Raw genomic sequence first — 21,466 nt, 5'->3', positions numbered from 1 at the left:
TCTTGGCACCATTATCCAATTCTGGGTATGGGAACACAAGACCTGGAGGAGATGCCAGACAGTCAACAAGGCCAGCCAGAGAGTTCCCAGACATCTACCGACAATCGAGTGGTGAAACCCTGGACAAACCAGCAGAACAGGACGAAACCAGACAAGACGCCACCTGCAAGAGGAGAAACAAAAGGTACAATATTGAAAACCCAGGCCGGGAAATGAGGAACAATAGTGAAGCAGCGCGACAGAACCAAGCAAAAACAACGGGGAAAAATCTCCCCCATGGATCTGGCATTGCCACAGGGAACAGTGCGTGAGCAAGTGCTCACCCTGCAAGCGACTCTAGAAAACATAATGAAAGATAACAGTAGCAGAATTTCTTCAACCTTACGAGCAGACAGTCCTTCAATGGACTAAATTAGAAACAATCCTGCAAACAAATGTGGAGCACCAGAGGGAACTTGCAGCCCTAGAAGCATATAAAGTAAAGATGCTGATGGTGGCAAACAAATGCTACAGCGTGCCCCATCATATGCCCAAGTGCTGAGGCACACCCCAAGTGAGAGGGAAAAAACAGTGAATTACAAGTGCAAAAGAAGAAAGTACTCACAAAAACTCCAAATATAGTGATACTGAGCCCTCCAGGGACAGCAACCAATCAAGTGAGCAAATCAAACAAAAATTCATAGATAATATGAAGCAAGACTTTCAAAACACCAGGATAAAGTCTATCAGCAAAACCAGGAACCCAGGGATCGTGATTGAGACTGAGAGTGAGAAGGAGATAGAAGAAATAAAAGCAAATGGGAAAATAACCACATTAGGGCTAAAGGCAGAATTACTGAAAAAGAAAGGCCCAACTATACTAATATTCGATGTAGAGTATGACATGGATCCGCAGAAATTAACCAACGAGATTTATAGAAAGAACTTAGAGCTATTTCCTAGAGTTGGAACCCTCTGAGCTTATTTTTCCAAAGTTCAAAATAAAAGCAAAGAACGGGATGGGAGTAAATTGGATGGTGAAACTGGCGCCACCTGCTTGGCAAATCTTAAGCACCCAAAACAGAATTTATATAGAATGGAGCAGCCTGAGATACCGGGAACATATACCCATTCCCAAGTGCTTTTGCTGCTGCAGATATGGCAACACCACCCATACTTGCACACAAAGAGAGCCGACCTGCGGCCACTGCTCTGGCAAAGGGCATGAGTACAATACCTGCGCAAACTGTAAGAGTCTGAAACTTTTGCACTCACACTCCATCCGAAATACTGGGTGCCCGACAATCCAAAAAAATCAAGAGTTCCTACCAACAGAGAATAGATTATGGCCACACACCATATACAATTAAACTCCAGCATTTTCACATTCCACCAGCTCAATGCGCAGCGTGCCAGGGCGGTGGTGGAGCAAGTCCGACTAAAAGCTGAAGATGAAAACGCTGACATCATAATATTAGAACCAATCACGCACCAAAAGCAAGTACGGCGATCTATTAAATACAAAATTGTGCAGTACACAGATGAAACCTCATGGGCAACTGTGATAATCAGGAACCCCCATATCACAGTCACAAAAATCCCACAATTCTGCACTCCCTGGGTAGCATGCACCCACCTTGTCACCTCTTTATGTGGTTGCTCTATACTGCAGGCCAGGCACAGAAATCTACTATGCGATAACATAACAGAAATCTACTATGCGATAACATAACTGGAAAATCTTCAAACTGCACTAAGCGGACACAAGATGATAGTGGGGGCAGACATCAACTGCAGGTCCCCCCCTATGGCACAGTACCACACCTGAAAGAAGAGCCTCAACGAATGTGCAAAGACTCGAGGAGCACCTGGCCAACTCCATATTTGTTAAAAACCAACCCTTCTGCCTCCCGACCTGCAACACCTTATGGGAAGCAGAGATTGACATAACATTAGCCACAAGAAACAGACACCCACATCACAAACTGAACGGTTAGAAATGCCTGGTCAGCCTCGGACCATTGTACAATAACCACATTAGAAAGGAACCTGACAAGAACAACTGCTGACAGGCACATGCTAAATAGATTCACCCTCAGCAAGGCAAACTGAGACACCTGAGAGACTATGCACAGCAGGCCAGCAATACCTGCACACTGAGGGAGCAGGAATGTGACAGCGAAAACCTGGAACGACTCCAGAAGGATTTAACAAAAATAATAACAAGCAGCAGAGAAAGCCATGAAGAGAAGAATTGCCATTGCAGGGGCCACGCCCTGGTGGACTCCAGAGCTCACACGAATGAGGCAATTAGTACAGTACAGAAGGAAACAATTTCAGGGGGCTAGGTGGAATTTGCCGCAACAAGAAGTCACTGAACTCAGGAACCAATATAGAATCATTAGAAATTGTTATACTGAACAGATAAAGAAAAAGAAAAGAGAATCAAGGGAGAGGTTGCTACAAGGGTCAGGGAACAGCAACCCCTGGGGAGTGGTATATAAAATTACCACTCACAAACTCCCCAGGGGGGAAGTCGTGACAGCTACCAAAACAGCACAAGGAAATTTAACCATAACCTGGGAGGAGTCGATTGGGAACATCTTGGACAATATCCTTCAGGAGCTGACAACACTAACAGATGAGCTATCTGCCAAGCAAACAATTGCTATAATAATGACCAAATAGAACCCCTCTTCACCTTAGAAGAAATTCAGGATGCAGCAAGCCTCACGAAAAATAAATGCCCTGGACTGGACCTAATTGAACCGAAGATGGCAAAAGACGCAACGGAACATATACCGGAATTACTGCTAAAACTATTCGTTGCTGCCTGGAAGCAGGTAAATTTCCACTACAGTGGAAAAAGGCAAATTTAAAACTGCTCCTAAAAAACCCAACAAAGCCACCAGAAACACCTAGTTCCTACAGACCCATAGCCCTTCTACCAACCCTCAGTAAAATATTCGAAAGGCTGCTAAATACTAGGATCACAAGGCATTATAATGAAGTAAATCCTAACATGACAAAGCAATATGGATTTATTTCTGGAAAATCCGCTATCGAAGCAATATAGAACCTCTCTAGAGTCACCCATTGTAAAAGGAAATACTTCCTCGTCATCGCAGTGGATTTCGCCGGGCGTTTGACACCCTCTGGTGTCTGAGCTTCTTGGCGAGACTCAGAGCTGCCAACCTTCCATTGAATCTTTATAATTGCATGAAGGATTACCTGGCTGATAGAGCAGTGCAAGTTACCACACCATATAAATGCCTCAGTCGCCCAGTCCGCATGGGCTGCTCCTGTGGAACTTTGTCTTAGACAAATTCCTCGCCTTGGATTTGGATGGTGTGGAGGCCCAGGCCTATGCAGATGACTTGGTCTTGACCATTGAGGCCGACAGCAGATCCTCCCTAGAAATGCAAGCAAAAGCTGCTAGATTGGACGAAACTACACTTGCTCAAACTAGCACCCGACAAGACAAAATCGGTGCTGTTAAAATGTACGCTCGACTTAAGGAGACCACCACAAATTAAGATTGAGAACAAAACAGTTAAGCTGTGCGAACAGATTAAATACCTAGGAATAATCCTGGACAGGAAATTAAATTTCAAGCCACACCTAGAATATATTAAACAAAAGATAAGAAGATACGCAGCCCTCGTCGCTAGTCACTCGCAGGGACGGGACTCAGACGTACTACCCTGTCTCTGTACTGCAAAGCTCTTCATCCCTGCCATCACATATAGCTCCCCTGTCTGGTACCCGAGGGTGGGACTAGAAGTGAATAAACGGATCCTCGAAACCATTCAGAGGACCATCCTCCTTACCCTGTTGAGAGCAACTAGAACGGCTGCCCTCCAAGTCCTGGTAGGAGTTCTGCCCCTGGATCTCGAAGCTACTTGCTGTGGTCTGCTCTACTATTTTGCCAGATACATATCGGCTACAATGTATGACCTCACCACTGACATCACTAATGACTGCAACTATGAGAAGAGAAGAATCACCGACCACCTCGTCCAGGTTTGGCAGAGGAGATGGAGCAACAGAGAAAAAGGTGCAATGACCAGAAGATTCCTCCCCACTGTCACAAGCTGTACCCTAAGGTGCCAGCATGGTTTCACCCTGGTCGAAATACCACCTTCCTCCTTATGGGAGGCGGCCCGTTTAAAGCTAAACTTCACCAACTTGGCATCATAAATAACGCGGACTGTCCCTGTGGCAACCCAGAGTTCTAGAGATACTTAATGTTTGAGTGCGATTTGTATGACGACCTACGACTACGTCTAATAACGGCAATCCAATATATCCCAGACAACCAAGAATCCGGAGTTAGCTCAAGAGGACTACAAGGCACTCAGTCAATATGCCCAGTATCTATTTTCTAGAAGGAAAACAATGATAGAAATACACCAAAGGCAACCTGACTAGAAAGAATGCAGGAGGTCAAACAAGTAAAAAAAAACCCTTCATACCACAGAAAGACAAGACTTTAGGATGATTTGGATGGCCTACTGGCGACCCAAAACTACACCCACTTGTGCGGCTTTTTTTTTCCTTCCGGGAGGGAGGTATTTGCTCCTCTCCTCGCCTCCCCATATTTTCACTGTCGTGGGGCATGGGCATGCTCCACTGAAAATGGGGGTCACCTTCCTATCCGACCCCTCTTCCTATTTCATACTCCCGTCTTCACCCTCCCTCCCATCACTTTCTCTTGTACAAGAGAAAGTGACGACTGCCCCACATGTCCGAATTTAAATCACATTAAATTTTGCCCGACCTTTTAGGCTCTCTACAAATAGTTCTTTCAGCGTAAAACCCCACGCAGCGCTTTCTAAATGCAATTTTACTTAAATCAACAGTGATAGCTCCAAACTTTATTTTAGGTCCTAATCATCGAAATCCCAGGAAAGTAAGTGGCAGGACCTGCCAGAGTACAATTAGTCTCTTGGTAAACCCGGCCGGCGTCCCTGTCGCTAGGTATGGTAACGCCGGGTTCCACTGGGGGCCTGGCGGCCAACAGGCCGGATGAACAATGGGTACAACAAATTACATACCACATGACCCATACATTATTTTTAAACCTCTGGCATAGCCAGGGTACTGTCACTCGATATATATGCGGAGATGGGAGAAATCCCCGGAGCCATCAGACCCTCAGCATACCTATACTGGAGGTGACCATCCAGGTGCGAACCAATGTAAGCAGGGATCGAGGTGTGGTGCCCACACTACATGCAGGAATGCTGGAAACATGAAGTAATGAAACCCATGTTTAGTCTATAGAGCAAAGCTCCAGCAATGCCCCCCCATCTCTTTTTGAGATTATAATGGACACCATGGCAAGCTGGTTGCTAGATAGTCCACCAGACCAAACCTATTGATAACTCTCTAGGAGGCTTCTGAATCAGATGTATAATGTATAATCTTGCTACCTCTACTCTATCAGATAGTGACTGGAGAGAGTCTGAGTAGTATGTATGTGGGAATGTTCTCAAGGCCACGTTATGTCAAGAAGCTGGGTATATGCTGGTCATATCCAAAAATTTCATTACTTCATATATCATGTCCTCTCCACATTTTATTACTACTGAATACATCACAAATTGTAAAACTTATCTGAAAAAAGATCTAAACCTCCAAAACACTTCCTTGTTCATTTCACAAATATATGTGGTGTCAGTTCCAGTCTCAATGATGTTCATTTCCACTTAGTCTGCCAAATCCCATGTATTATTTCTGACAGAATCCCAGTTATTGGTTGATTCAACCATTGCTCATCTCAATTGTCCAAATTATTTGCTCTCTGATTCCTTTTGCTTCAAAGGTGGTACTTGTGCATATGTCTGCTCTGATATTCACTGTCAAAGACAGTAATTTGGAATCTTTTTTTTTTTTTCAATCTTCTCTGGCTTAAAATCTCGAGCACATTCTGTAAAATTCATCTTTTGCCTCCATCGTTCTCCCAACTCCATTAATCACTTGGAATTGTTTAATTTCCTCTTTGAAACTTGACTTTCTCCAGGCCAACTTCCTTAACAGCGAGGTAATTTTCCTTGGTGATTTTAATGTTAACAACACCAGCTAGTTTCCATTTTCTGCTCACACAGACCCAGCTGGTTGAGATGCTGAGACTTTTCCATTACTAGTGTCCTCGCACAGATTGTCCATTTTTCTACCAGAATACCAGACAATCCTTACCACACAGCCAACATGCTTGATCTGTTTCTTACAAACAGTCCTAAGTACATGGTAGTGGTGAGTGGTCCTCTAGGCCAGTGGCATGCAAACTTATTTCACTCGCAACCCCGAGGGAGGATGACAAGATTTTTAGAGAAGAAAAATGGCATTTTACCAATTATGTAGTAGAAAATTTTGAGTCCTGAGAAGGGAATAAAAAAATGTTTTGTTTTTAATTTACACATTAAAAGAATTATTTAATATTTTAATCGAAAACAGTACCGCAAAAATAACAAATCAAATTCTTACTTTTCACTTAAGATTACAAAACAATAAAAAATTAACAATTACAAAACAAAACAATTAATGAGAAGGATGAGCCTGGATAACCGATAATATTTGGAGCAATATTTGAAATTGCTACTCACGTGTCATCTTCAGGATCAAGTCTGGAATGCTGTTTTGTTTTTATAGCTGTTAATTTTATGACAAAGATATGTAGACCCAAAAGGCAGTGATCTTTGTATCGCCGTTTTCGATAATTCTGGATACTCATTTTGAAGAGAGCCAAAATTTTTTACAAGTAGCCTTGAAATGAGCTTGTAATGCTTCTTCTGACAGGTCGATAAGATCTTCCTTTTGCTAATTGGTAATTTCGGGACATGAAGAAATTTCAAAAGCAAAGGGATCACGACTCCAATACAACTTTTTTAAAATTCTTAATTAGCATTGTTAGGTGCGTGGCAATGATATCCCTAAACTGTAAAATGTCAATATTATTGCTATTAACGAAATCAGAAAAAAATGGAACATTTCAGTGTTATTAGGCTCAAATTCAGTTTTCCAAAAGGTTAAGTTTATTTTTGAAAGCTGCTGAGTATTAATATATTTGTTCCCTGTCCTTGAAGATTTAGATTTAAATCATTTAAGTTTTTCAAATATATCAACAAGGTAGCTTAAGTTTTCCAAGCAATTTTTGATTTCTAAACAATTGAGCAAGGTTCTGATCTGTATCTGATAAAAGCAAAACTTCATGTTTGAGGGCCCAAAAGACTTTGCAACATTTTAGCATTGGACAACCACCTCACTTTCGTATATAAAAGAAGCGTTTCATATGCGGATCCCATTTTATTAAAAGTATAGTGAAAAGCCTGCTATTTAACTTCTACTTTCAATAAAGTTGATCACACTTACTGCATCTTTCGAAACTTTGTGTAAATCAGTTTGCATTTCCTTCACTACTAATGCTTCCCAATGTATAAAGTGTAAAGTGTGTTAGTTGTCTAATGGCACCAGGAGTTTCCTTTGTATAATGCAATGATTAAAAAAATGTGGAGCAATTTCCTTTACTTTGTCTTTTAAACCTTTAATTAAAGCAACATTCAGTACAAATCCAACAGAGTTGTTAGATTATTTGTTTTGAAAGAAAATATAACATCAAAAACCTGGCCCATTGTTCTTCCTTCCAAAGCTTTGCAAAATAGAAAATACAGTAAACCTCCGCTATTCGCGGTCGCTGATTTAATATAAAATGAAACCTAAAAAAATATGAATTTTAAAGCGCCGTGAACATTTTCCACCATAAAAAACATGGGCGTGGCTAAAATTATCTTTCCCGGTCAAAACAGCGCTCAGTGGGTGGAGGGAGAGCGGTGACAAAATTGCAAGCTTGGATGTTTCTCACTAATCCTTGTTCAGTATGTGTTATGCGCTTGCCATGGAAGGTTTCGTCGTTTGTTTTTAACTTATATGCTTATAAATTGAATAAATTTATCAATTGATAAATTTATCAATTTATAAATTGATAAATTGATTTGTAAGCATATCAATTTATAAATTGATATGCTTACAAAAGTGATAAATCTACTTTTGCAGTGTAAAACAGACTTTTTCGAACGTGTTAACGGAAGAAAGTGACTTTATTGTGGACAAGTTCTTTCTAACCCGTACAAAAATATGGCTACGAATAACGAGGGAAATGTGAAAAGATCAAAGAAGGTGATGACATTAGCAAATAAAATTGAGTTATTAGACAAAATTTCTAATGGTGAAAGTGTCTTCTCAGTGGCAAAACATTATAAAATCAATGAGTCAAAGGTAAGATCAATCAAAAAATCAGAAGAAAAAATCCGCTGTAGTGTCCGTGAAAACATGCTAATTGCTTCAAAAATTTGCTCTGTAACTCGTGATATTAAATTAGAAAAAATGGAAAAAGCTTTAAATCTGTGGGTAGAAGACTGAACTCAAAATAAAATCCCCTTAAGTTCACTCATCATTCGTGAAAAGGCAAAACTCCTTTATCAACACTTTAGCGAAACTGGTGATAGCACTGGCGGGATAAGTTTTTTAACTAGCAAAGGCGCTGGTTTGAAATTTCTAATAAATATTACATTTAATATTAAATTGTTTCTTATTTTCATTTCAATGCCATATGCTTGCATTTCACTATGTAAGAGATACAAGAGGCTACAAGCAGAACAAAAAAGAAGCGATGTCCAGGTTCAGATCTAATCGAACCAGAAATGATTAAAAAGACAGCAGAATATGTTCCCCAACTCCTTCTGCGACTCTATAACTGCTGCTTGGCACAACGCCACTTCCCAACTCAATGGAAAACAGCTATACTAAAATTGATATCAAAAAGCCCAACAAAACCACTGGAGTTAACCAAGATTTACGAAAGGCTGTTGCACAAGAGAATCGAACACTACTATACAAAAGCAAATCTCAGCACTCCAAAACAGTATGGCTTTAAACAGGGTTCTTCAACCACAGATGCAATTCTGGATCTTCTCAACAAAGCCACGCAATGCACCAACAAGTATTTTCTAGTGATTGCAGTGGACTTTGCTGGGGCATTCGACACCCTCTTGTGGCTGAGCGTCCTGGCAAGGCTCCGTGCTCCATCTTTGCCACAAAATCTTCGACACCTTAAAATCCTATCTCACGAACAGGGAAGTGCAGATCCTCACGCCTTATGCTAGCCTCAGCCGTCTTGTCCGCAGGGACTGCCCCCAGGGATCAGTCCTGGGGCCACTCCTGTGGAACATTGTTCTAGATGACTTTCTCTGCAAGGACCTGGGCGATGTGGAGGCACAGGCCTTTGCTCATTTGATCTTATCCACAGCTACAGACTCGAGAGCAAATTTGGAAAAGCACTGCAAACTAAAAATATCACCAGAAAAGATGAGCTCCGTTCTTCTTAGAGGAAAGCTTAAATTAAACAGGCTGCCACAAATCAAAATAGAAGGTATCACTGTCAGACTAACCAACCAGATAAAGTACCTAGGGATAATTATAGATAGCAATCTCTCATTTAAACCCCATCTAAATTACCTCAGGAAGAAAATACGCAAATATACAGGACTCATACTAAGAATAACGCGAAAGGACTGGGGACTAAACAAGAGGACCCTCTCATTATATTATAAAGCCTTATTTATACCAGCAATTATCTACGGCTCACCTGTATGGATGACGAAGACCAACACAGCAACAAATATGAAAATATTATAAACAATACAGAGGAACATACTACTAACCATCACTAGGGCAAGAAATACAACTAGTACGGCAGCGCTTCAGGTCATTGCTGGTGCACTGCCCCTTGACTTAGAGGTAGCACGAACTGGATTAATGTATTATTACAAAAAGGCAATACCAATCACAACTAATGGCTTAACCCTCAATTTTATCAATGATTGGAAGCAGGAGCAAAAAAGAATTGATGCACACCTAACTCACATTTGGCAGACAAGGTGGAATGAAACCACCAAAGGAGCAATAACCCACAAATTTCTACCCCTTGTAACAAAAATGTACCCAAAAACACCAGCATGGATATACCCGGACCTCAACACTACCTACTTATTAACAGGCCATGGCTCGTTCAGAGATAAACTAAACACAATGGGCATAATAGAAGACAGGAATTGTCCATGTGGAGAACCAGAGACTTGGAGTCATGTCATGCATAACTGCGACAACTATGAAGATATAAGAGCCAGTCTTATTGTAAGAATTCAGTATAACCCAATCCACCAAGAGTCCCGACTATTGGACACTCAAGAAGAGTACACAGCACTAACTTCGCAATGCAATTATTCACAAGAAGGAAAACAATTATCTCAGTGCAACCTGATCCTCGGAAGGACAATAACACCCAATAGATACATCACAAACCAAATGTCATGGACGAAGTAAAAATAAAGGAGAGACACAGACGAGTCAAAGCAAGAGCAAAAGAATAAAATCTCAGCATGAAGAAATAGACACTCCATTTGAAACTCAAGAGACCTGCGCAGGGCTATTCCTCCTGGGAGAGACCAAAGCAAAAATCCTGCAGCCAACCATCTCTGACTTGATACAAACGCGCCACAACGAAGTTCCTGAAAATGATGAAAACTGGAATGACATCAGAACTAGAGTGCCATCTGGCTATCAAAACTCGCACCTGCAAGATTTCTTTAAAACCCTAATCCCTGGTGGGGGAAGAGACACACGCTCCCTTCCCCCTTGCCAACCCTATTTCCCTCTGGTGAGACATGGGCATGCCCCACTGAAAAACAGGGGGTCACCTTCCCTATCGACCCCTCTGCTTTCTATTTCACCCCACAGCCTTTTGTCTCCCCCACCCAAATTTATCATCTCACACAGCGATTAGCCCTACATCAAAATTCTAAGCCATACCAAAATTCTTGCCCGACCCAATTAGGCTTTATCAAAACCTTCAGTGTAAAACCCCAAACAGTGCTCCTAAAACAAAAACCCAAACCCGAAATAAAACATCCTCGCGACTATTTATTTTTCTAATTTTTATTTTATTTATTTTGGAAAGTAGGTGGCAGGACCTGCCAGAGTACTGTTTCAATCACAGGTATCACCCAGCTCGCCTCCCCTTGGCTGGTATTGGTAACAACGGACCCTACTAGGGGCCTGGCAGCTAACAGGCCAGATGAACAATGGGCACAACATACTACATAGTACATATCCCACACACTTTTAAATCTCTGGCTTGACTGATACAGAGAACATATGCAGAGATGGGAGAAATCCCAGGAACCATCAGACCCTCAACATACCAAATACCAAATATGTACTGTCTATGTACATAGTCATATTATGAAGGTACATACATAGACAAAATTTTAGACTAGTTTTTTTTATATATTTCATACTTTGGAACGGAACCCCTTGATTATTATGGGAGCCATAACTCAGTATTCACGTTTTCGGTATTCGCGGCATTTCTCAGGAACGTAACCCCCGCGAATAGCGGGGGTTTACTGTATTCCAAAATATCCCCCTCGTAGCAGTATCCGACATATACAATAAGTTGAGCAAGGATTGAAATATCTATGGATTCATCTAACTGTGTTGCAAAAATTGGACTTTCTCTCAATTGATTTAATAAATTGAATATTATGTTGTCCAATGACTGTAATATGCCTTGAAACTGTGTCTGGACGGAGGAATGGTTTTTAAATTGTTGCTGTTCTTTTCTCCATGCATAATTGAAATAATTTTTATTGCAGCGAGGAGAATGCACCGAATTATGAAGCAGAATAAAGCTTGCATGCTACATATACACACTTGAAATATATATTTACTGATACCACAATTTCGCACCTCTGGCCTTTAGGCAATACAGTATAGGCAATTTGAGAATTTGTGCTGTAGCAAGCACGAATTAAGAGATAAAGAGATTACCGTAAGGGATTAATTTAGCAGTTCTTCTCAGTACTATTCAGCATTTGAACAGTACTGAGAAGTCACACTAGTCAGCTTGTTTTTGTGTGCCCATAGCCCATGCACAAATTTAGGTGTATTCCAGACATGGTAGGTAGTAGGGTTCATTCATATCTCAGACTTAGTTCAAGTAGCAAAGTCTCTACACCTTCACTAGTACGGTATTGAAAAAGTAATTTTAATAACAGGTTTTTAGCTTTTATGTACACAAAAAATAAATTTATTTAAAAATTTCCGCGATACCTCTAGGGGTCTCGCCCCACAGTTTGCACACAACTTCTCTAGGCACCTGAAATCACAACTTGGTGATGATCTCTTCTCCAATGGACCCCTTCTCTTATGGTCATTCACAACCTCATTTTTAGCATTACAAGAATGCAAAATGGGATGATCTGTGAGATTTATTTTCCTTTGTTGGATTTGTTTCAAAACTTCTGATGTCAATGTTTGCTCAGATCTTGTCAGTGAAATTATTCTTGTAGGGATAGAATCCACTCGTGTCAGTGAAATTATTCTTGTAGGGATGGAATCCACTCGTGTCAGCGAAATTATTTATGTAGGGATGGAATCCTTTATTTCACACTCCACCTTAAAATCTCCTCCTTTATCTAAACCTTGATTTTATAATAAATGTGCTAAGGCTGTTCAAGAGAAGAATATTGCATATCGTAATTAGCTTGTTTCCAGATCTTCAGTTTCATTTTCTGTCTACACCAAAGCTCGTAACAAGTAAAGCAGTTATTAATCAGCCTAAACTAGATTTCGAACAGGCTAAGAGTAGAAAGCTTCCTTCTTGTCCAAATGATGGTAGTCAAGCATTCTGGTCTCTTGCCAAAGCTATTGGCCACAACTTTTGCCCATCTCTATTCCCACATCTTTCAAAACCAAATGGTTCTATTACCACTTTAGCCAAGGATAAAGCCTACCTGCTAGCATCCTATTATTTTTCTTCTAACTCGTGTATTAATGATCTTGGTAAACCACCTCCCACCATTCCCACTACACTCCAATGTCTCCTATGGTCTTCCGTCAGAAGGATTTTGATGGATCTTGATGCTAAGAAAGCTCCACGTGCTGATGGTATTTCTCCACTTGTTCTCAAAATCTGTGCTCCTGAACTTAATCTTGTTCAGTAGTGCCTTTTTTTTTTCACTTTCTTATTCCAAAGACGTTTTTCCTTTTGCTTGGAAATTCGCTCATATCCAACCAGTTCATAAAAAGGATTTGTCACCCTTTTTATGAACTGGTTGGAATTACTTCATTACAATTACTTCTACTCTTTCTAAAGTAATGGAAAAATCAGTTAACTGCCAACTCTTAAACTGTCTAGAAACCTTCCTTCTGATCAACGATTGCCAGTATAGATTCCATCAGTGTTGATCCACTGGTGATATTCTGGCTTATGTTACTCATCTATGGACAAATTCAATGGATAAATTTGGTGAAATTCAAGCAGTTGCTCTTGACATTTCAAAAGCTTTTGATCATGTTTGGCATTAAAGGTCTTCTAAATAAGGTTCCATTTTATGGTTTGCCAATTGTTTTTTGTGATTAATATCCAGTTTTCTCTCTGACTGCTCACTGCAGGCAATGGTAGATGGCTCTTAACTTCTCCACTAATGTAGATGTTTCCCAAGGTTCAGTTTTCTCTCACTCTTTTCCTCGTGTATATTAATGACCTTCTTCCATTGACTGGAAATTCTATCCATAGTTTTGCTGATGATAACACATTGCATTCCACCTTACAGTTTGAGAAGCCTTGTCCTACACAAACAGCTTCAACTTCTGAAATATACACTACCAATTCCTTAAGATGTCCAGGTAATTTTAGTTGGGTAAAGATAACTCAGTTGATTTCAATCCTACTAGAACTCAGTCCTGTTTTATATCTTTCAAAAAGGATTCTTCTGTTCCTGTGCTTATCCTTGATGACACTTTGATTTCTAGGCAGACTTCTAATCTCTCTTGGCACAAGCACATTACAAATATTGCTTCCTCTGCATCCAAAAAACTGCAGTTACTGTTGCACTCTCAGCATTACTTTTCTTCTAAACAGCTGTTAACTCTGTACAAATCGCAAATCTGCATCTACTCTACCTTGGAATATTATTCCCACATCTGGGGCAGTGCCCCAAAAGCTCTCAGGCTTCTGGATTCCATTCTGAAGAGAGCAGTTAGGTTAATTAATGACTCATCTCTAATAAAGTCTCTCCACTCTGTCTCATGAAAGTTCTGTTTCTGCTGTATGCCTTTTCTGTAGATACTTCCATGGACACTGTTCTTCTGAATTGGCTTCTATAATTTCTGTGCTCTCTTCCAGACCAGTCCAAACATGTACTGCAACCAGTCAACATCCTTTTACTGTACAACTTCAAACTCACACAACCAGCTTTTCTTCTTCCTCATTTATTATTCAATTCTGTTTTCTGGAACGACCTTCATCCATACATATTTCTTGAAAATTATAATCTGCAGAAGTTCAAGTGTAATGCCAACATATCTTCTTTCATCTTCTCAACCTCCAACCCATGCATTGTACTAAGTACTATAGGTTCCAGTACCTCATGTTTTGGGTTTTCATAAAAGGAAAAGAGAAGTTAGCATCTAGCTATCAGAACGAAAGTCTTAATTGATTAGGGTAGGTATAGGATGTATGGTACCATTATTATTAACAATGGATTGCTTAGTCTTAAATAACATTCTTGACATCTGGAAGATGAAGCAACATTATCATCTGAGCATCTCCTTGTGGTGCATGCTGGGTGTTGTTGTCTGGACTGGGCAGTGCCTTGTGCTATTCTCAATATCTCTTTGAAGTCCTTGCCAGATTGGGCAGCTCCTCGTGGTGTTCAGTTCTGGACTGCCAAAATTTGCAGATTGACTGCAGTTCTTATCTTTGTGAGAGTGAGCCAGATGAACCTTAGATATTGTTGCATACTTTTAAATGGTTGTATGTAATTTTCTTCACAACAGTGTAAATTGTTTCTGTAATATTGTAATATATGGCAGGATGCCATAATTTGGCAGGGAACGCATGGTAGAATAAATAAAAAAATATATACAGCTGGACCTCTATATAATGAAATCGATTGTTCCCTTGAAAAAATTCGTTATATAGAAATTTCGTTATAAAGAAATATGACCTTTTCGACAATGAAAAATACTGTATATTCAGAAATATAGTAAAAGATGGGAAAGAAGTGGGAATGAATAAATTTTCTAAAATCTTAAAACAATTTATTAATACATACATATTAAGAAATGACTACCTACATGATGCCCACAATTTATTAGTACATTTTTAAGAATTATGTCATAAAATGTTTGGTTATTTTTTAGTGTAAAGGATTCTACTGTACATTGTTCATAAAAATGTTCTCATTTGTTTAAAATTGGAACACTCAGATATATTTTCTGTTACATTTTCTTCCCACTGAAGGCCTCGACACAAGTTTCAAATGGTGCCAACATTTCTTTGAAAGGTTTAATATTGCCCTCATTTTCATACAACTCATCGTCAATATTGTCACTAGTTCTTTAAATATGATCCAAAATGTTGGAGTCACTTAGATATTCAGCTACTATGACATCATTATCAACTCCTAAAAATTCATTAAGAGCAATTTCTCCACTGCTCAAACCTCGCTTAGAACTCTTCCGAAGATTGCTCACTATCTTCTAGTACTTCATCCATCTCATCTCTGTTAATTAGCATTTTAGCAAAACCTGCTTTTGCAAAACAATTCTTAATAGTTGTTTCTGTATGAGCTTGTGCAGCATCAGCCAAAAAAAAAAAAAAAAATTCACACACCCATTCCCTCTAAATGTCTGTCCAGTTCCTCCTTAAATTTATTTAACCTATCAACCTCCTCACAGATGGAAGTTTGTTCCAGCAATTAACCACCCGTTGGCTAAAGGCAAATTCCCGCACATCTATTCTACATCTGTCTTTTCTTAATTTGAATTTATGCCCCCTTAGGTTCGTAATCTGATCCCATCAGAATTCAGCGTGCTCAACCCATTGAAGGCCTTATACACCTCAATCATATCACCGCGCAGGTGCCTAGTCTCCAGCCACTGCAATTTGCAGAATTTAAGCCTCTCTTGGTAAGAGGATCCATTCATTCCCCTCACCAATCTTGTGCCCTTCTCTGTACATGCTCAAGCAAATCTACATCCTTCCTAAAATGAGGCCTCCAGACCTGTACGCAGTACTCAAGGCGTGGCCTGACCATTGCCTTATACAGAGGGACAATTACCTCCTTTTCCCTGCTAGCAAAATTCCTATATATCATTGACAAAACCCCATGACCTGCCCTGGCAGCCTGTCTGCATTGCTCAGGAAACTTCATATCTGACTGCACAATTATTCCCAGGTCTTTTTCATTTTCTACCACCTTAAGTGTAGTTTCACACAGTTGGTACGTTTCTCTGGGGTTACTTCTACCCATATGCAGTACTTTGCATTTGTCAAGGTTAAACTTCAGTTGCCACTTCTTAGCCCATCTGTCCAAATTTTCTAGATCCTGTCACAGTAGCACCCTGCCATTACTGTCATTAACAACCATGCCAACCTTTGTATCATCTGCAAACTTCAACACTAAGCCTGATGTACCTTCATCAATATCATTGATAAATATAAAAAACAACAGTGGACCCAACACTGAACCCTGTGGGACTCCACTTATAACATTTGTCCACGAAGAGCACCACCCATTGATTACCATCCTCTGTTTTCTCCCACTCAACATCCTTTTATCCATTGTAGCAAATTACCCTTAATACCATTCTGCTCCAATTTGTACAGTAGTCTTCCATGCGCAACAGTGTCAAAAGCTTTCCTGAAATCCAAATATATGATATCAAAATTATTTTTGCATCCAGTTAACCACATCATAATATCCTATCAAATTTGTCAGACAAGACTTTCCTTTAACAAACCCATGCTGTGTTTGAATTATTGCTGCAGTCTTGTCTAGATGATCCTGCAATGCATCTTTAACCAGTGACTCCATTATTTTACCCCGAACAGAAGTTAAACTAACTGGTCTGTAATTACTCGTGTCACCCTTCGATCTCCCTTTGTGAATTGGGGATACATTTGTACATCTCCAGTCCGTGGGGACCTCCCACAAGTCCAAGTATGCTCTCATAATTATGGCTTAGGGTTTGCTTAGTTGTTTTGCCGCCTCCTTTAATATAACTGGATAGATCCCATCCACCCCAGGTGCCTTTCTTATGTTTAACTTCAACAATTTCTCCTCCACTTTGCTCTCAGTTATTACAAAATTATTAAGCACCCTGCTACAATTTGATAACTTTCTGCCATTTTCAAACCTTAATAACTCCTCATGTGTGAATATAGATGCAAAATACTCATCCAGTTTATTTGCTGTCTGAGCAGGATCATCAACAGTCGAACCATCGATATCGAGTGGACCAATCAGATTCATCCCCTTCCTTTTAGAGTTTATATACATAAAGAAATCCTTGCTGTTTTTCTTAGCATCCTTTGCCAAAGATTTCTCGTAATCTGCCTTTGCCCGCCTAACCTCCTTTGTGACCTGATTACAGACTAGCTTATATCTTCCATAGGCTTCTGAGTCGCTTGATAATTTATATGCATCCCATGCATTTTTCTTCTCTGTTACGAGTCTCATGAGTTCATTAGATAACCATTTAGGCCTAAACCTTGAACAATATTTCTTAATAGGTATGAAACTTTTAGTAGCTTCCACGATTAATTCCTTGAATGCTTCCCACTTATAATTTACTGTTGGTAACATCGTCAGTTGATCCCACTGTACAGAATTTAAAAACTGTCTGAGACCACTGTACTCACCTTTACGGAAGCAAAAACTGATGGTAATTGTATCTTTAAGTAAATCTCACATCAGTACACTGTGAACATTGCCACCTAGTGGTTCCTTTATCTGCAACTTTTTAATACACGAATGATCCCTGCTGATAACCAGATCAAGAGTATTACCCTCTCTGGTTGCCTCTCGAACATGCTGCTGCAGAAAACAATCATCCACTAAATCCACAAAAGTCTTACTAGTGTGCGAGGACCAACCCACAAGTTCCAGTCAATATTTGGGAAGTTAAAATCCCCCATTATAAGACATTCTGATTTACTAGCCCACTCTATTTCTCTGTACAATTGTTCATTGTACTCATTCAAGTCATTAGGCCTATAACACCCTCCTACTCTTATTTTGGCTTTTGCAGTGCTTATGTGTCTTAGCCTTTTCTTTTATTATTAGCTCTGATATTGGCATGTTTTGATCTTGAATCAACCTCATCCACTTAAAAACTGCTTCAGCAACATCTTCTCAAAGGCATAATTTTGCAAGCTTCCGACTGGGTCCCATTTCCTCAAACAGTTTGAGAATTGAAACAGGGTTTTTCAGAATGGTTGACACACTACTGACAGGGATATCAAATTTTAAAGTGATTTCTTTTTTTTAATGCTGCAGTCTTTAACTTGCATAGCAGTTAAAACTGAGGGAACACTTGTAGCTACCATGTAAACAGACAGGTCAAAGTTTGGATGACTCATTTCTTTGAAAAAACAGATGAATTTCCAAGATAAAGGAAAATCACTCTCTCTCTCCTAATTCTCTAATAGTATGATTACGGTAGAAAATAGGTCGACCAGAGCCAATGCCCGTGTCGGGAATATGCCTTAATCTTTGTCAATTGCTGTGGACAGCTGACCAGCAGGACTTCTCAGCATAGTAGTTGTATACCTATAAGTTGTATAGGATTTACTTCTTTTTAGCCATTGCTGACCCACTGCTGGGCAAAGGCCTCTTCCAAATTTCTTTTTCTAGACCGCACTGTGATTAGTCAGTTTCTTCCTGCAGGGTTTTACAGACACCATTAACTTGCAAAATGTTTTAGCTCTTAATTCATGGAATTAAAGCCTATAGCTATAATTCTTTTATCTTTTATTAAAGATAAATTAATTAATACTTTTATTAAATTTTATAAAATTAATATTTTATCTCTTAATTTGTGCGTTCTACAGCATCAGCTCTATTGCCTAAAGGCCAGAAGTGCAAACAATGCTTACCAGGTCTCTTGAAATCAGTTTGTTATATGGAAACTATTTTCAATGTAATGACCAAGGGGAAATCAAAAAAAGTTCGCTACCTAGAAAATTTCACTATATGTGGAAGTTCGTTAAAGAGAGGTCCGACTATATTCATTTAGTCATTTGTATCTTATATGAACATTTAGTCATTTGTATCTTATGTGGAAAGTAGTAATCTTAATGAAGGGACACTTCCCATGCAGATAATTTTGTCATAAAAGTAAGGTCAAAATTAAAACTGAATAACAGTAGCCATTTTTTGAAGTTAGCATATTTTTAAAAAAATTATGATGATCCTGTCTGAATTTAAACCTAATAGTTATTCCCCTTAAATGCTGATCTCTAAATAATTCTCCACTATAGGAAAGAAAACTTAACTTCAGCCATGTCTTATTTCTCACAAAAAAAAGGGGAAAAAAAGTACTGCTCCTATGCTCATATTTAATGTCAATAAAACATTAATTTTAATTATCAGATTCCTAAGTATGATCGTATACAAGGGTCCATGGTATCCGAGTATTCATTATACGGGTCCCTGCAGTCACAAGGACTTGAAAATTGAAGAATTAAAGCTTTTTCCCTTGAGAAAATTTACCAAGCACTTGAATATTTTTTGTGAGAACGATCTTCTTCTTCATGATTGCGCAACAAATGTTAAGCACGAAGTCAAAGACATAACTAAATACAATTTTACCTGAAAAAATACGCAAAAAAAACCCCACGAATAACTCTGGATTCATTCTTTATTCTTACAACTGAAAAATAGTGTAACTTCAATAAACGTTACTTAACCTTACATTGTGTAACAGGCGCCTCTGTAGCCAGGTGGGAAGGAGCAGCAGTGCGTAGCACATGCTTCTTGATTAGACCCGGGTTCGAGCCCGTCACCACCAAATATGGAGGATGCGGAATGACCACCGCATAATCCTGGAGCAATATGGCCTTAGTTGCTAATGCTCCTATAAACTAAATAACAAACAAACATTGTGTAACATATTATAATAAAAAATGTGTAATAAAATAATTTTCTAATTTTTCTGTTCCTTCATCCATTTTTTACTATGTACAAGTACGTAATAAACATTACTATATGACACAACCTTCACAACAAGTTGCCCATGTATTGCACTACCTCGAATAAGTAATGCTTCACTTGCAAATGGAATTGGTTAAGAAGAACCAACAAATAGTTTTGACAAATAGATCTAAATGGACAGGTTGGATCAAAAAGGAATGACAATGACAGTTGATGTGTGAACTTCACTTTTCATGCAAGCAGGCATTCCTATTACTGGTTGGTATTCATTGAGTTTTGGCATGAGGTCTAAAGGGAGTTTTAATTTCAAAAGTTACTTAAAATATGTTTTTAATATAAAAATGGATTTTTCACAGTTGTATTCAGAATAAAGGTGGCATTGAAAAAGTGGCATCAATTTTTAATTATTTTTTGCTGATATTTTAAATGTAGATACTTGGGGTCAAAGTGACCCTGGGCACTTAGAGGAAGAACATTCCTTTCTGTGCCTGCTGACTGGTTAATGCAGGTAAAAAAAAAATAAATTCTAGTTACTTAGCATATAGTCGTAAATTTGTTTAGTAAAGATATTAGATGTTAACATTAATATTTGTCAATATGTGGCAGTAAAGCCACAGAGGACCCCCCCTCCTTGTTATTATGAGTATACATAACTGATCACAATGAAAAAATAAAGATGAAAGATCATTTTCGATTGCCATTAATGCTTGGTGCTAATTCCCAAGGTTGAAATACAAGCCTGATAATGAATCAAAACTAATTTAGTTAATGCAAAATGATGAGTTTTGTAACTCTGTATTTAAATGGTAGATGAAAATACCAGATACATTCACTAATATAATTTTCACTATTTATTAAAAACACTGGTATTGAACTTTGATTGACAGTTATGGGATTCTGCTTATATCAAGGCAAAACGTAACAAACGACTCCTTAGTATGTTTACAATGCTTTATTAATTATTACAAAAGAGTTGAAAACCAGGAGAGAGGGACAATATAATGTAGCATTCACACAATGGTTATCACAGTATACATTGTCAGGAAATCGATTGTCTAACATGTTTAATTAGAGAAACTGAGATATTAGTGATTCATGCAAGTTCTGGTGAAACAATGGGAGATCTGAATAACTTGGGTTAGTGCTATTAATAAGTAACATATACAAGGTGTGAAACTACAGCAACATTAAGATTTAGTCACCTGCTGAACTACATAATCAATACAAAACGTTTTCATAAATGAATACAGTTTGCTATAACAAGTGCTGACAGTTTTTAAAGCTTTACAAAATCTACAAACTTGCATCATTTCATGTTCCATTAAAAGGTATTTTCTAATCCAGCATTGTTAGTGCATGGACCGAAACGGTTAAAATATTTGGCTGCCCTGGAAACTGTTTCTGCATTATTGTTAGTATTACTA

Source organism: Mastigoproctus giganteus, chromosome 13, assembly GCF_048544385.1.
Source record: "Mastigoproctus giganteus isolate SK-2022 chromosome 13, ASM4854438v1, whole genome shotgun sequence".
Lineage (NCBI taxonomy): Eukaryota > Metazoa > Arthropoda > Arachnida > Uropygi > Thelyphonidae > Mastigoproctus > Mastigoproctus giganteus.
The sequence above is the reverse complement of the archived record's forward strand: the minus strand, read 5'-3'. Positions refer to the sequence as shown.